This window comes from Mastomys coucha, unplaced genomic scaffold, assembly GCF_008632895.1.
Source record: "Mastomys coucha isolate ucsf_1 unplaced genomic scaffold, UCSF_Mcou_1 pScaffold6, whole genome shotgun sequence".
In the NCBI taxonomy this organism is placed as follows: Eukaryota; Metazoa; Chordata; class Mammalia; order Rodentia; family Muridae; genus Mastomys; species Mastomys coucha.
The window spans coordinates 8,162,541-8,168,571 of NW_022196912.1; the positions used below are offsets into that span (position 1 = coordinate 8,162,541).

The 6,031-nt window shown below is 43.9% G+C and overlaps 1 protein-coding gene across 1 annotated transcript in view; it reads right to left on the reverse strand.

Moving 5' to 3' along the window:
• The window catches only part of Camkmt (calmodulin-lysine N-methyltransferase), a 397,552-nt gene that overhangs the window by 212,744 nt on the left and 178,777 nt on the right, over positions 1-6,031 (reverse strand). The window lies entirely within an intron of this gene.

The window sequence follows — 6,031 nt, forward strand, 5'->3', positions numbered from 1 at the left end:
AGGGACGGGAGGGACGGGAGGGACGGGAGGGACGGGAGGGAAGGAAGGACGGACCACACTTTTGTCTTCCACTCTAGCCCACCCAAGAATCAAGGGAGTACCTAGAGTTCATTGTCCTCATAAACTATGCCAATACACAAAATGCGCTGTGGTAGTTTGAAAGAATTTCAACTAGTCTCATGAATTTGAATTTTGGTCCCCAGTTCATGGCACTTTGAGGAAGCTAAAGAGGTCTGGCCTTGTTGGAGAAAGATCACTAGAGGCAGGCTTTGAGACTTAAAAGGTTCACAGCAGTTTGAGTTCCTTCTCTCTGTTCTGTGTTCTTGGTTGCAGATGTGAGCCCTCCACATGCCGCTTCTGCTGCCATGCCATGCCCTCACCCTCCTGGGCTCTAAGGATCTGAACTCTAAGTCCAAATAAACTCTGTCTTCCATAAGTTTCTTTGGTGTTTTATCACAGTGACAGAAAAGTGCCTGATAGAGATGCTAAGTTGGTAACTGTTGAATAAGGGGGGTTCCTAAGTGAATATTAGTTAGATAAAAGAACTAAAGCCATTTCCAGACAAACATTAATAACTGTTAGATTCACAAGACTCTAATCAGCATATATTCTTTGTGTTTGTCTTTCATCTACTTTCCTAAACTAACAGAAAAATGCTCTCATCTAAGGCTTTTCCCATCACAATACACAATTCCCATCTGTGTGTCTCAGGGGTCAGTTTGCAGCCTGAAGCAGGAATGGTAACAGGGAAGATTACAAGGCGCAGCTGCTCTAATGATCACCTTCTACCTGGGCTTCAGTTCAGAATCACCTTCCTGCTGCATTGTAATCAAGCAGGTCGAAGCCCTTAGAGATAAGGAAAGAGGGACATCATATCATTTGAGCATCTCCCACATGCCAAATCTGACATCAAAGCTCTTATTTAATTCTCATAAAAAACCCAGGAAATGAGTATGATGTCAAAGGAGGAAACTTCAGTACGAGGATGAACTGTACCCCGGATATTCCTGATTGCAAGCCCTGAACTCTAAATAAGCCTTACTCCGTACACTGCTAATTGTTAGCCTGTACCGAGTCCCCTCACTGCCTTTAAGGCTTTAGGCTACTTTCATGTTCTCTTTCTTTTTTCTTTTTTAAGAATTATTTATTTATGTTATGAGTATGGGTATTTTGCCCATTTACATTGATGCCCTCTGAATTCCAAAATAATCTCATTGTCTTTGAGACAACCTTGGCTCAGGCCTCTCCCGCCCAGTCAGATCCCTCGCTACCCTACAGAGCCAGGCAGGCCAAGTCCATGGGTTTATCCTCGTATTTATCCTTAGGTATTCACAGCCTATATTTTAAGGAGAGAAATACACAGACACAGATACATATACAGACATACACACACACAAACACATGGACACACACAGAGACACATACACACACACAGACATACACACAGACACAGGCACAAACACACACAGACACACGCACACAAGGTTTGCTGATGGAGAAATAACACCAACACAGGTTAGAACACCAACACAGGTTAGATGTCACTTTGTTGGAGGGTCTGTCTTCAGTGTGCACTATACTGTATGGGGATTAGGGAAAATTAAGTGGGAAGCAGCCTTACAACAGCCCAGGGACACTTCTACCTAAATTTTGTGATTACATTTTAAGTGCTCTCTGTCACAGATATCATAAACTGATTAAATCATTTCATGCCTGACCCCTACTGACTATGCTAAGTGAGGAGAGAGGGCTATTAATAACTCCCCGTTTCTGACAGCTGCCCGGGGGCTACACAGCCTTTTGCAGCAGTGAAATGACTCCCGGCTCACTTACTGAATGCTGAATATTGATTCATATTATGAGTGTTGTCAAACACAGAGTGCAGTGCTGCAGATCCGTAGTGGCAGGTCATCAGGAATAGCATTAGCAAATGTCAGGTCAGGAATCAAAGGCCTGCTGGACTCTTTAGGGATGAGATTTATCGATTCTATAAAATGTGAAAGAGATCAAGTACGGGTGGTGATGGAAATGGCCGTGGCAGAATGAGGCTGAGCCTGCTCTGATGCGGCCTTCTGCAGAGATGCATCACACAGGTGACCACTGGGCCGCGCCAGGCAGGGACGACAGCAGCTTGGGGCTGGGATTGAGAGTTTAGGGCTAGACATCAGCTCTCAGGTGTGAAGGTGGTCAAAGGTGCGAGAGTAAGTATGCCCGTGTTCATAGTCTTCAGTACTCACATACCCACGTGCAAAAGGATGTGGTCAGATGCCGGTGACTCTTCCAGACCACAGAGAATGCTAGGAAAGATGTGGCTGGATATGTTCTTGACACCTTCTTTGGAAGGCCAGCCACTGGAATACATCTTGTTTCTAGATTTTCACTCTTTGAATTAATTTTTGAATCAAATACTATCACCCCAATCTTATTAATCTGTAAGGTGTCCATTAAAACAAGCCATTTATAATCCCCTCCCTGCCATCTTCATCTTCACACAGTTAATGACAAAGAGAGCTATAGAGCAGGTGTGAGAGCTATGGGTTCCCTCCCACCCTTGTTCTGTCATTTACCCTGTGACCGAAGACAAGCCACCACTCCCCTAAACACCGTATGTACACTAGCTCTGCAAACAGGTTTTATGATTCATTTTGATGTTTTTAATATCTTATAAAGGGACAAGCTCAGTATAGTCACTGGCTTTTGAATTTAACTGAATAAGAGAGGAAATACGCTTTGAGGCTGTAAAGAGATTATAAATGGAATGCTTTCAGTCATAAATAGTATTTGCTAAGTTACACAGAACTTGGTTCAGCACCTCCTAGCACTTGGTTCAGCACCTCTGGGGATGTTTTAGAACTTACCTTGCTAATGGAAGTTGGCAACAGCAATTTCTTTCCTCTCCCTCCCTTCAGAGGAACCTTCTTTAATTCTGTTTGTACTGTCCCAGAGTCTTGCATGTTTCACAAGAGAAAGCCAGTAGCTACCACATCCTAATTCTACTTATTATGTGTGGATAGGTAAGGGCACACTGGTTGTTAGCAAATGCTTGAGTTTTTACTTTCTATAGAAAACATGCTCTTTGCCCACTGCAGCACGTCCTCATTGATTGTCTTTGATCCATGAAATGAATTGCAGAAAAATTAAACAAAACTATCCTATAAAACAAAAACAAAACACAGAGTCTTATTAAATAAGACTTAGAACTGACAGGCTTACAACTTCCTATCTAGACCAGGCCAGCCTTAAACTCACAGAGATCCTACTGTACTGCCTCTGCTTCCCAAGGCTCCTATATCCAGTACACAACTACTCTTTTAAAAACCCCTAGTCATTCTTGGATTAGTTCTTTGATCCTCCTGCCCTTTAAATAAAAATGCTAAAGAAAGCATGTTTTCTTGTCTTCCCTCCAGTCTCATTTGCAATCTCCTTTTGCGGCCTGGGGAGCGGTGCCAGGCCTTACAGCTCACCCATCAGAGCATCTCTGCGGCCTGGGGAGTGGTACCAGGGTACCAGGCCTGACAGCTCATCCATCAGAGCATCTCTGCGGCCTGGGGAGCGGTACCAGGCCTGACAGCCTGCCCATCAGAGCATCTCTGTAGCCTTGCTCTGAATGCACAGGTGCTACAGGTTACTCAGCTGTTCTAGAATTAAAGATTGATATTTTTCCTCTGCTTCTATTAGCAGACCTTTAGGGACACGTTAGCACTGGATAATGGTTGCAGCAGTTTAAGCCTCATGCTGTGATTTTTAACAGCAAGCCCGTCGACAGGCAAACAATGGCGGCTCCCCCACAGCCAGTAACCTAATAAGGACTCAGTCGCAGCCTTAGGCAGTTTGACCAAACCATAAGAGAAATCTGACTTCCAATGTACTGACTCCACTTTAAAGACAATGGCCTGGCTTAATTAACACTGTATTCATTTGTAACTCAATCAATTTAGAATTTTGTCCTTTAAGCATTGACTCTACCAGCTTACAAAGAAAAAGAAAACGGAGGCTCAAGCAGCTGGAAATCCCCTTTGGTTTGTATAAACAGGCATCTGGGAACAAATAACCCTTGACATGAATGGTCGAGTTGCCCAAACACTCAGGTAACCATTAAAACCAGCCTATGAGACCATTTCTTCCACCACTTTTAGAAATAAACATGGGATGCATTTAATGTAATACCAAAATTTTTTTTCCAGGTCTCTCTTTTTCTGGAGCTGGGCATTAAACTGAAAACATTAGCTCTGTTGTTACAAGCATGCCTGTGCCATCAGCAGCCTAGCAGACTTGTCCCACAAGCTCGTGGGGTACCATATATCTCACTTGACTTTCTTGCTACCCCTCCATCTTTGCTTTACTCAATACACATCATCTCCTGAACAGAAATGCAAATACTGTGAATTCCAACTCAACCCCACATGGATGCTCACTTTTAAATACCAGCCAACAAATAAGGAAAGTTATAATGTGATGGACCGGACACTAAAGTAGTGTTCTGAACTATCACTTAAGGAAGCTGTCACCCCATGAGAAATGCGCAATGCCTAATTTAACCTACTAGGTTATTAAAAATTGTTAATTATTTGAAATACTTAACCTGGCAGTATGATGTGTTTATTAAAAGATTAAGAGATATAAGATACATTCTGTGGGGGGTGTGGCGAGGTATGGGGAAGGGGATGTGTCAGCTGGCCCATGCCAAAGCATCCCTTCCCCCTAGGGCTTGGGGAGGGGAGTTAAGAGGGTAGGAGAGGCAGAGAAAGGCAGAGAGAGAGAGAGAGAGAGAGAGAGAGGTAGAGAAGTAGAGGCCAGCCATGCCCATGAGCACATAGAGAGAGGGGGAAGGGAAGGGAATGGGGAAGAGGAGAGCAGGAGAGAAGAAAGAGATCAAGAGGGCAAGAGAGGGAGGGAGGGAGGGGGAAAGCAGCCCCTTTTATAGTGGGCCAGACCTACCTGGCCTTGGCCAGGTAACTGTGGGGAGGAGCATACCTGGTTGTTGCCAGGTAACTGTGGGGAGGAGCACACCTGGCTGTTGCCAGGTAACTGTGGGGTAGAGTTTAGATAGAATGCTAACACAGTCAGTCCTGAAATTTTTCTGTATTCTGAAAATTTTAGCCCCAGAAATAACAGAAAAACTAGATTAGGTCAGATCACTATAGTTTCTCACCACTGAGAGTGGAAAGATGGCTTAGCAGCTGATAGCACTGGGGATGCTGGGGATGTGTGGGATCTTCCTGAATCCGTGGTTACAGGCAAGCCTGATCTGCGTGCCATACCTTAGTAAACCCAACGATTAACCCAACGATTAACCTCACCTCACTCTTTCCTAGTCACAAATATTATTATTTTAGATTTCCTAGTTGATTTTAAAGAGACTTATGTGGAAAACTAATGTTCATAGTGACCACACTGCCCTTAGTGAATAATTCCCAACAACTAAACTGGAAAGGAACCTGGGGCCTCCTTAAATGCAGGAGAGTCCATACAAGTGACCTCAGCAGCCAGAAGAGAAGGTTTGAATGGTTGTAATTTATATGTACTGTTTTGAAGCAATATTCTTGGTTTAAAAATGTAGACTTGAAATCTACAGTACATTATCATTATAGTACATTATGGTTAAACAGTACAAATTTTGTTGGGTAGCAAGATATTAAATTACACACAGAGGCTGGGAGCATCAAATGGCCAGGCCAAGAATATAATGATATAGAAAACCCTTTTGATAGGAACAAAGGGAAAAGGATAGAGATAAACTCTGCAAGAAATGTGCAAGCCCTGTATGAGGAATGTGTCTGCTCCAGAGTAAGCAGGACAAATGGAAGGACCTTCCTATCTACTGCAAGATGGTTTCATACCATTGCAATGTCTGTTCTCCCTAATTAATTTACAAATTCAGACCTGTCATAACCAGGGACACAGGTGAGAACCCCCATCACCACCCCAGCTGGGACACAGGTGAGAACCCCCATCACTACCCCAGCTGGGACACAGGTGAGACCTCCCCCATCACTACCCCAGCTGGAACACAGGTGAGACCCCCCCCCCA